Here is a 7,500-nt window from a genome sequence, read left to right on the forward strand (position 1 = left end):
GGACGGATAGAGGATTGTAACCCTTTCCGAGCGCTTATGATCAGGGGAGAAGCAAGTAAATATACACATGAAGTGAATAAAAGTATGGATTACACAGTTCAGGGAAGCGAAGGTGATCAGTGTTAAGATAATTGGTCTGGAATCACCCAAGGCTGCTGCAGGCGAGGCTGAAGGCAATGGAAGGTCTTTGTTCTGTTACAAGGAATCGTGTTTAATACCACCGAATGTATAACTTTTGTCTCCTGTTTGTCTGTCAATGTCTGGATTATGTAAGTTTTTTTTTTTTTTATGTGTTAGGTTTTATTTGAGAATCTGAAGTGTTTTTCATTTGTTTTATTTTATGTTTTCGTCTAAGTCAGATTAATTGCTCTTGTTCTTTGTGTATCTTAATGTCTGTTAAAGAGGTTTGTTGTTGTTCTTTTCATGGCTAAGATCTTTGTTTCATTGCAGATTCTTGTATAGTTTTTATTTTTTTCTTTATTGGTGTTTTCTTTCTTCTTGTTCTCCGTCCATGACTGTATGTCCAATAAAAGGTTTTGTTTCTTTTTTTTTTTTCGTTTGTAAAGTCTGTTTTATTTCGAATTTATATATTCACATTTTTTTCTTTTTTTATGTTTTCGTTTTAGTGAAATTATTATTATTATCATTACTATTTTTTTCTATGATAATATGTCGAGTGAAAATTTGTGTGTTATTTGTTCGTTGCTATTTTTCTTTTTATCTCAGAATTATATATATATATATATATATATATATATATATATATATATATATATATATATATATATATATATATATATATATATATATATATATATATATATATATATATATATATATATATATATATATATATATATATATATATATATATATATATATATATATATATATATTTTTTTTTTTATTCATATTTCCTTTCCAGTCAAATTAATTGTTCTTTTGCCGCGAGTTGTTTAAGAAATGGAGCAGGTCACTGGATTTTTATTGCTTTATATATCTTATTTTTTTTTATTTTTTTTTATTGCTGTTCATGTTTTGTTTTCTCGTTTACTTATTCTTTATCTAACCGTGCTTCATACCTTCGTTTCTTCTTCTTTTCTTTTGTTTCCTGCTTACTATATTTTTCACTTGTATTTCTAATTTCTTCTTATTCTCCTTTTTATTTTTTTCTTTCGTCTAGTTTTCATTTGTCTATTTCACCTCGTCACAACACAACAAAGGAAACTACTATTTTTTCATCCTGTCTTTCTCCTACACTGCTCCGTCCACTCACTAAGTGCTATAATGTAATTGGCTAACCATAATGACTTCACCCAATCAGCAGAGGCTTTAGTGTGACGTCACGAGCAAGATTGTAAACATTGGCTGGCGAACACACACACACACACACACACACACACACACACACACACACACACACACACACACACGTTGGGAGAGAATATAAGTAAGAATGAAAACGTACACTCCCAGTAAATAAAAAGAAACACGAACTGCAATAACCAAACCTGAAATAAAAAGGAAAAATTAAAGAAAATGGATGAAACACAAACCTGCTTATAATTATTTACCGTTCATATATGTAAAAAAAAAAAAAAGAAAAGAAAAAGGAAAAAGAAAAAGAAAACATGGCTTTGTAATCACGAAACATAGAAAAAAAAAAGAAGACAAATGGATGAAAAGGAAAACTAACTTACCAAACTTGAAAAAAAGAGGAAAAAAATATGAATAAAAAAAAATAACATCACTGTCTATATTTTTTCATCAATTAACGTCCTCCTTTTTTCTGTACCATATTTTTTTTTCTTTGTTTTCTTTTTACTCTATCTCTTTTCAGTTATTCTAAAGATTTAATTTTGAAACAACCTAAAAGTTAATAGAAAATTTACGTGTTAATATTTATCATCGCATCCTTCTCCCCCTCCCCCTCTCTCTCACCTTCCCTATCTCCTGTTTTTCCTTCCCCTTCCCTCTCTCTCTCTCTCTCTCTCTCTCTCTCTCTCTCTCTCTCTCTCTCTCTCTCTCTCTCTCTCTCTCTCTCTCTCTCTCTCTCGTGATGTCATTAAACCAATCATTCATCCTTTTATTTATTTATCTGTTCATTTATCTATTCATCTATTCATTCATTTTCTTTTATTTTTTTTATTCATTCAGTGTGTCAGTCACTTAGCCATTCAGTTAATCAGTCAGTAAGGCAGTCTGTTAATTATCTCTCTCTCTCTCTCTCTCTCTCTCTCTCTCTCTCTCTCTCTCTCTCTCTCTCTCTCTCTCTCTCTCTCTCTCTCTCTCCCCCAGTCCTTCATATAATTCAGCATTCCCTGGTATCATTAATAATAAGAATGCGCCTCATGCTTACAATATTAATCTGCTGGAGTATTAATTACCACGAGAAAACCGTGATTGAAGGTCTCTACCAGTGGATAAATAAAATACAAAACCCACCTGGCGAGAATGAAGGTAATAACAGGGGACTAAGAAGCTGGAAAGACTCTATTTGCTATTTAGTGTGTTGTATAGGAGTGTCAGTGGTTCTATAGAGTTAACCAGTGTTCTCAGTCATTTATTCCCTTTGCTGCTTTACTCTGGATCTCTTTGCCTGCTTCTGTATTTCCTCCTTTCCTGTGACTTGAGTTCTTTTAGTTCAAGTTATTTTTCCTCCAATTTTTGACGTCCGTTTCTTACTTAGTTTGGGAAATGTCATCTCAGTGGTTATTTTATTTATTTATTTGTTTATTTTTAGTTTTGTTGCACTTTTTTTTTATGTGGGAAGGACACTGGCCAAGGGCAACAAAAATCCAATAAAAAAAAAAATGCTCACTGAAATGCTAGTCCCATAAAAGGGTCAAAGCATTAGTCAAAAATTGATGAATAGGTGTCTTGAAACCTCCCTCTTGAAGGAATTCAAGTCATAGGAAGGTGGAAATACAGAAGCAGGCAGGGAGTTCCAGAGCCGCCGTCCTCTTACATAAAAAAAAATAAATAAATAAAAGAGATTCAGAATGTGTTTTAGTTAAGCTCCCAAAAAAGCTTGATATTTTATAATGAGTTGTTTGTCTATTTATTCATACAATAATAGGATTTTTTCTTGTATTTAGGAGAGTCCATGTGTCTGTGTAGAGTGTTAGTTAATGTACCTCAAAAACTTATATTAGTGATGGGGTTGTTTGTCTTCCCATCCATACAACATTAGTCTCTCTCTCTCTCTCTCTCTCTCTCTCTCTCTCTCTCTCTCTCTCAATAACAAACGAAGTGAAATATTTAAAGGTTGAGATATTGCCTACGACACTTATGTAGGTTCGGTTAGGTTATCAGCGCCCCAAAATGTAGATAAAGGAAAGGTGAAAAACACTGGAACATGAACTCCCTAAAATATGGACAGAGAAAGGGTGAAAACTTTTGATAACACCCTAACAAGTAAATAAAGATTGAAAATATTGTATTTGCTCCCTGAAAAAATAATAATTGGTGGAGCAGATCCTTAAAACAGGTGAATTAAATTTTGCACACACTGTAAAATGTAAGAGGTAAAAAGATGTTATTGTTGAGCGTGGGTAATTCTGTGAAAACAAATTGTAGGGCAGATGAAAGCAAGCTAAAAGCACTTTGATATCTCGACCATAAATATATAAACGTCGGATGCAAGCGAATAAAGCACGCGCGCCTGGAAATAAAATAAGTTACAGCTAGATAAGAGCAGCAGAACACCATGAAACTCAACCTTAAAAAAAAAAAAAAAAGTGCAAAATTGTAAAGAAAAATGATAAGTGTGCGAATTTAATCTAGTTCCCCTTAAAGCATCAAAAAAGAAAACGGAGACAGCCTCACAACACTGCACGTTTTCTATGGCTAATCCTGTATACCATTATTATTTTGTACAAACTAGTGAATTCCAGGGATTAGCATTAACGCCGCAGTGCGCTTATGTATTTATGGTATCCAAATCCTGTGCAAGCGAGAGGCTGAAATGTTTGGGAAGGCTGGAAAATATGTCACGTTTTGCAGCGATGATGGAAGGGACGACTGAACGAACCACGTGATCTTGAAACGGGGCACGTGGCGTTTGGTGACATGTGGGTTTGGTTATCCTCGTTTATCGCGCGCATCCAAGTGATTACTGTGATTTGAGGTGTCTGTAGTGAGTGTTGAGTGATTAATTGGTTCGTGTGGTCATTGCAAGAGCGGTAACATGTGATGAATCCGTCAAAATAAGGTTTGTGACGAGGCTAAACTGACGTCTTTTAATACATCGTGCGGATGGGAGTAATTACTGTGATTTAGAGTACCTGCGGTGAATGTTTAGCATATAATGGCTCAGGTGATGGCTTGCAGCGTGTGGGGACATAATGGAAATACTCGTAAGATCAGGTTTGTGACTAGTTTTGAGTGCTTAATCCATTCAGGTGAACATTCTAAGTGTTCTGGTGCCTGAGGGAACAATGGATGTAAGGTAAGGTGGAATTCACAAGTCTTCTTCAGAAATTATTGTGTGTATCAGCAAAAGAGCAGGGAATTCGTGACTCGGGTCAATGTTAAATATGTGTAATGCTCTGTAGGGCTTTAATTACGAAGGAACGAAGGTAAAAATTATATGCTTGACTTTTTCATCGTAAATGTGAGATCCAATGCAGTAATGAATAGAATAAAGGTAATATGAGTAATATACAGTGATCTTTGTATCAGTCTCTATTTATTTATTTATTTTATTTATTTATTTATGTTTTTTTTTTTAACTATACATTCAGTACTGTAGTGTTAAATTTGTTGTTTGTTTTTATTCTGATGTTCAGTTTTCAAATATAACATCTTGATCACTTTTTTTCTATTATTATTATTATTTTTATTTATTTATTTTTCTCTATCGAATTTGAATGTCACTCCCTTTTGTATCACGTATTTACTTTCCCTTTTGTGTATCGTATTACTTCCTCCCTTTTCATCAGGTACTGTACACTTTCTTTCCCTTTGTATAACGTATTTTTCCCTTTATATGGTATTGTATGATTTCTTTCCCTTTCTATCTCGTATTACTTTCCTTCAGTGTTAGTTGCCATATCCTTCCTTTCCCTTTGTATCACGTATTACCTTCCCCCCACAGCTCCTGGCAGACTCAGGGAAGGCGGGACACTCAGACCAGACTCCTGCACCGCCTCCAGGTCTCCCATCCGTCACCACCTGCAGGAAGGCAAAGAATCATTATTGCATTCTCGTACCTGGTGACTATTGATACTACCTCTCTCTCTCTCTCTCTCTCTCTCTCTCTCTCTCTCTCTCTCTCTCTCTCTCTCTCTCTCTCTCTCTCTCTCTCTCTCTCTCTCTCTCTCTCTCTGACATTTAGCCAAGTACACGAATATTACAAACACAAACGATTAAGAACACCAAGGAATAGAAAAAAGTTGGGTAAATAGAATGAAAAGTAACAAAGTAAGGAAAATAATTGTTCACGCGTGTGTCATTTTAAGTAATTTTAAGTAATTTTAAGTAATTGTCTTGTGGCGTGAGCAGCAAATCTTTAATGACAGCCAATTAAGAGTCACAAATTGGAAGGCAGTAGAGGAAAAAAAGAAAAAAATATTAATGTGCATGACTGAAAAGAAAAATACCTTCATGCATTTGGTTCAGAAAAGGTGAGAGAGAGAGAGAGAGAGAGAGAGAGAGAGAGAGAGAGAGAGAGAGAGAGAGAGAGAGAGAGAGAATTGCGGTCAGGTAAGGAATGAAAAAAAGTCAAAACAAAAAAGCAAAATATGTAACGTGTGTTTAATTGACTTGAATGAATAAGCTGGTAAATTACTCACTAAGAAAGTACGAGAGAGAGAGAGAGAGAGAGAGAGAGAGAGAGAGAGAGAGAGAGAGAGAGAGAGAGAGAGAGAGAGAGAGAGAGAGACTATACAAAAACACGTAAACACAAGAAAACACCAACAAACTTCATAAAAAACTTAAATGAAACAGCACATCCACCACCACCACCACCACCACCGGCTGCTCCTCACAATGCACACACAATCCCGGCCGGTCTGAATGGCAGGCTGGCGGGCGAGTCTTCAGATTGTATAGTAGTGATCAGGAATTTGCAAGCCTCCTCTCCTCCTCCCTGCCTTGGTTCCTGAAGACGAAAGAAGGAGATTTGTCAGAGAAGCTTTGTCCAGAGAGAGAGAGAGAGAGAGAGAGAGAGAGAGAGAGAGAGAGAGAGAGAGAGAGAGAGAGAGAGAATGTGCTCCTTATTCTTCTATCTTCCAAATTTCAGTTTTTTTTTTTTTTATGAATTGCAGAGAGAGAAAAAAAAATCATTGTTTCTAGTGTTATTTTTCTTAGTTTTCATTCTCTCTTTTATTATTTTTCAGGTTTGATTAGTTTCTTTAATATTTCATGATGGGAAGAAACTTTTTTATGTATATTGCAGCCTCTCTCTCTCTCTCTCTCTCTCTCTCTCTCTCTCTCTCTCTCTCTCTCTCTCTCTCTCTCTCTCTCTCTCTCTCTCTCTCTCTCTCTCTCTCTCTCTCTCTCCACACACCGGACGTAACCTACACGTTTCCTTTCTCCTTTGTTTCACCGTCACATCTCTCACAGTTCGATCTGCCTTGCAAATTAAATGATCCCACCAAAAGAAAACACAAAAAGAGGAATAAAAAAAGAAAGAAAAAAGAAAAGAAAAAGAAGAAAGGTTACATTGCCATGGCTACAGTTCGTGGTGGGCTCCGGCTAGTGAAAGGTTAAATATATGAAACATTGAGAGATGAAGCGAAAATAGTTGAAACTCGTAGGAAATAGTGAGATGGAGAAAGTCAGTTTAATGAAGGCACTGTAATATTACTGTGTGCTGTTATACTATTTTTTTTCCTAGGTCGGTGGTTCCAATACGTGTTAAATATATGAAACATTGAGAGATGAAGCGAAAATTGTTGAAACTCGTAGGAAATACAGTGTGAATCGGTATAATGAAGGCACTAATATTACTGTGTTGTTCTACTATTTTTTTCTTGGTTGGTAAAGAAAACTAAAGAGAATGAGATGAACACCTAGGTCATTGTAGGACAGACCTGCTGCTTTATTAGTACAAAAAAAAAGGGATTTGTATGATTTTTTTTAACCTTTCTTGGATTCAGAAACTAATCTAAGGCAATAAAAGAAAAAGAAGAAAAAAATTCAGCTACCAGGCCAAGGCAAAAAGGAGACCTGATTAAAAAGAACAAAAAAAAAAAAAAAAAAAAATGAAGTAAACTCAATTCTACGATAGTAAAAAAAAAAGAACGATTTGAGAATACCAAAATTTAAAAAAAAATGTCAGAAACAACAGACAAAGCGAATTTTATGATTTCACAAAAAAAAAGAACATATCAAACTGTATAATTTAATTTCCCGAAAAAAAACATGAAAACTTCAGATTAGTATAAGAAAATCGTACCTAGAAGACAAAAAAAAAAAAATAAATAAATAACACACACACACACACACACACACACACACACACACACACACACACACACACACACACACACACAC

At 34.9% G+C, this 7,500-nt stretch overlaps 1 long non-coding RNA gene across 1 annotated transcript in view; it reads left to right on the plus strand.

The window, feature by feature from the left end:
* The window catches only part of LOC135113903 (uncharacterized), a 115,081-nt gene extending 109,516 nt beyond the window's left edge, over positions 1 to 5,565 (plus strand). The window contains exon 4 of the long non-coding RNA XR_010275106.1: positions 5,099 to 5,565. This is a non-coding gene — a long non-coding RNA (uncharacterized LOC135113903). The remainder of the gene's footprint in view (positions 1 to 5,098) is intronic.
* Positions 5,566 to 7,500: the final 1,935 nt, after the last annotated feature.

This window comes from Scylla paramamosain, chromosome 26 (assembly GCF_035594125.1).
Source record: "Scylla paramamosain isolate STU-SP2022 chromosome 26, ASM3559412v1, whole genome shotgun sequence".
NCBI lineage: Eukaryota > Metazoa > Arthropoda > Malacostraca > Decapoda > Portunidae > Scylla > Scylla paramamosain.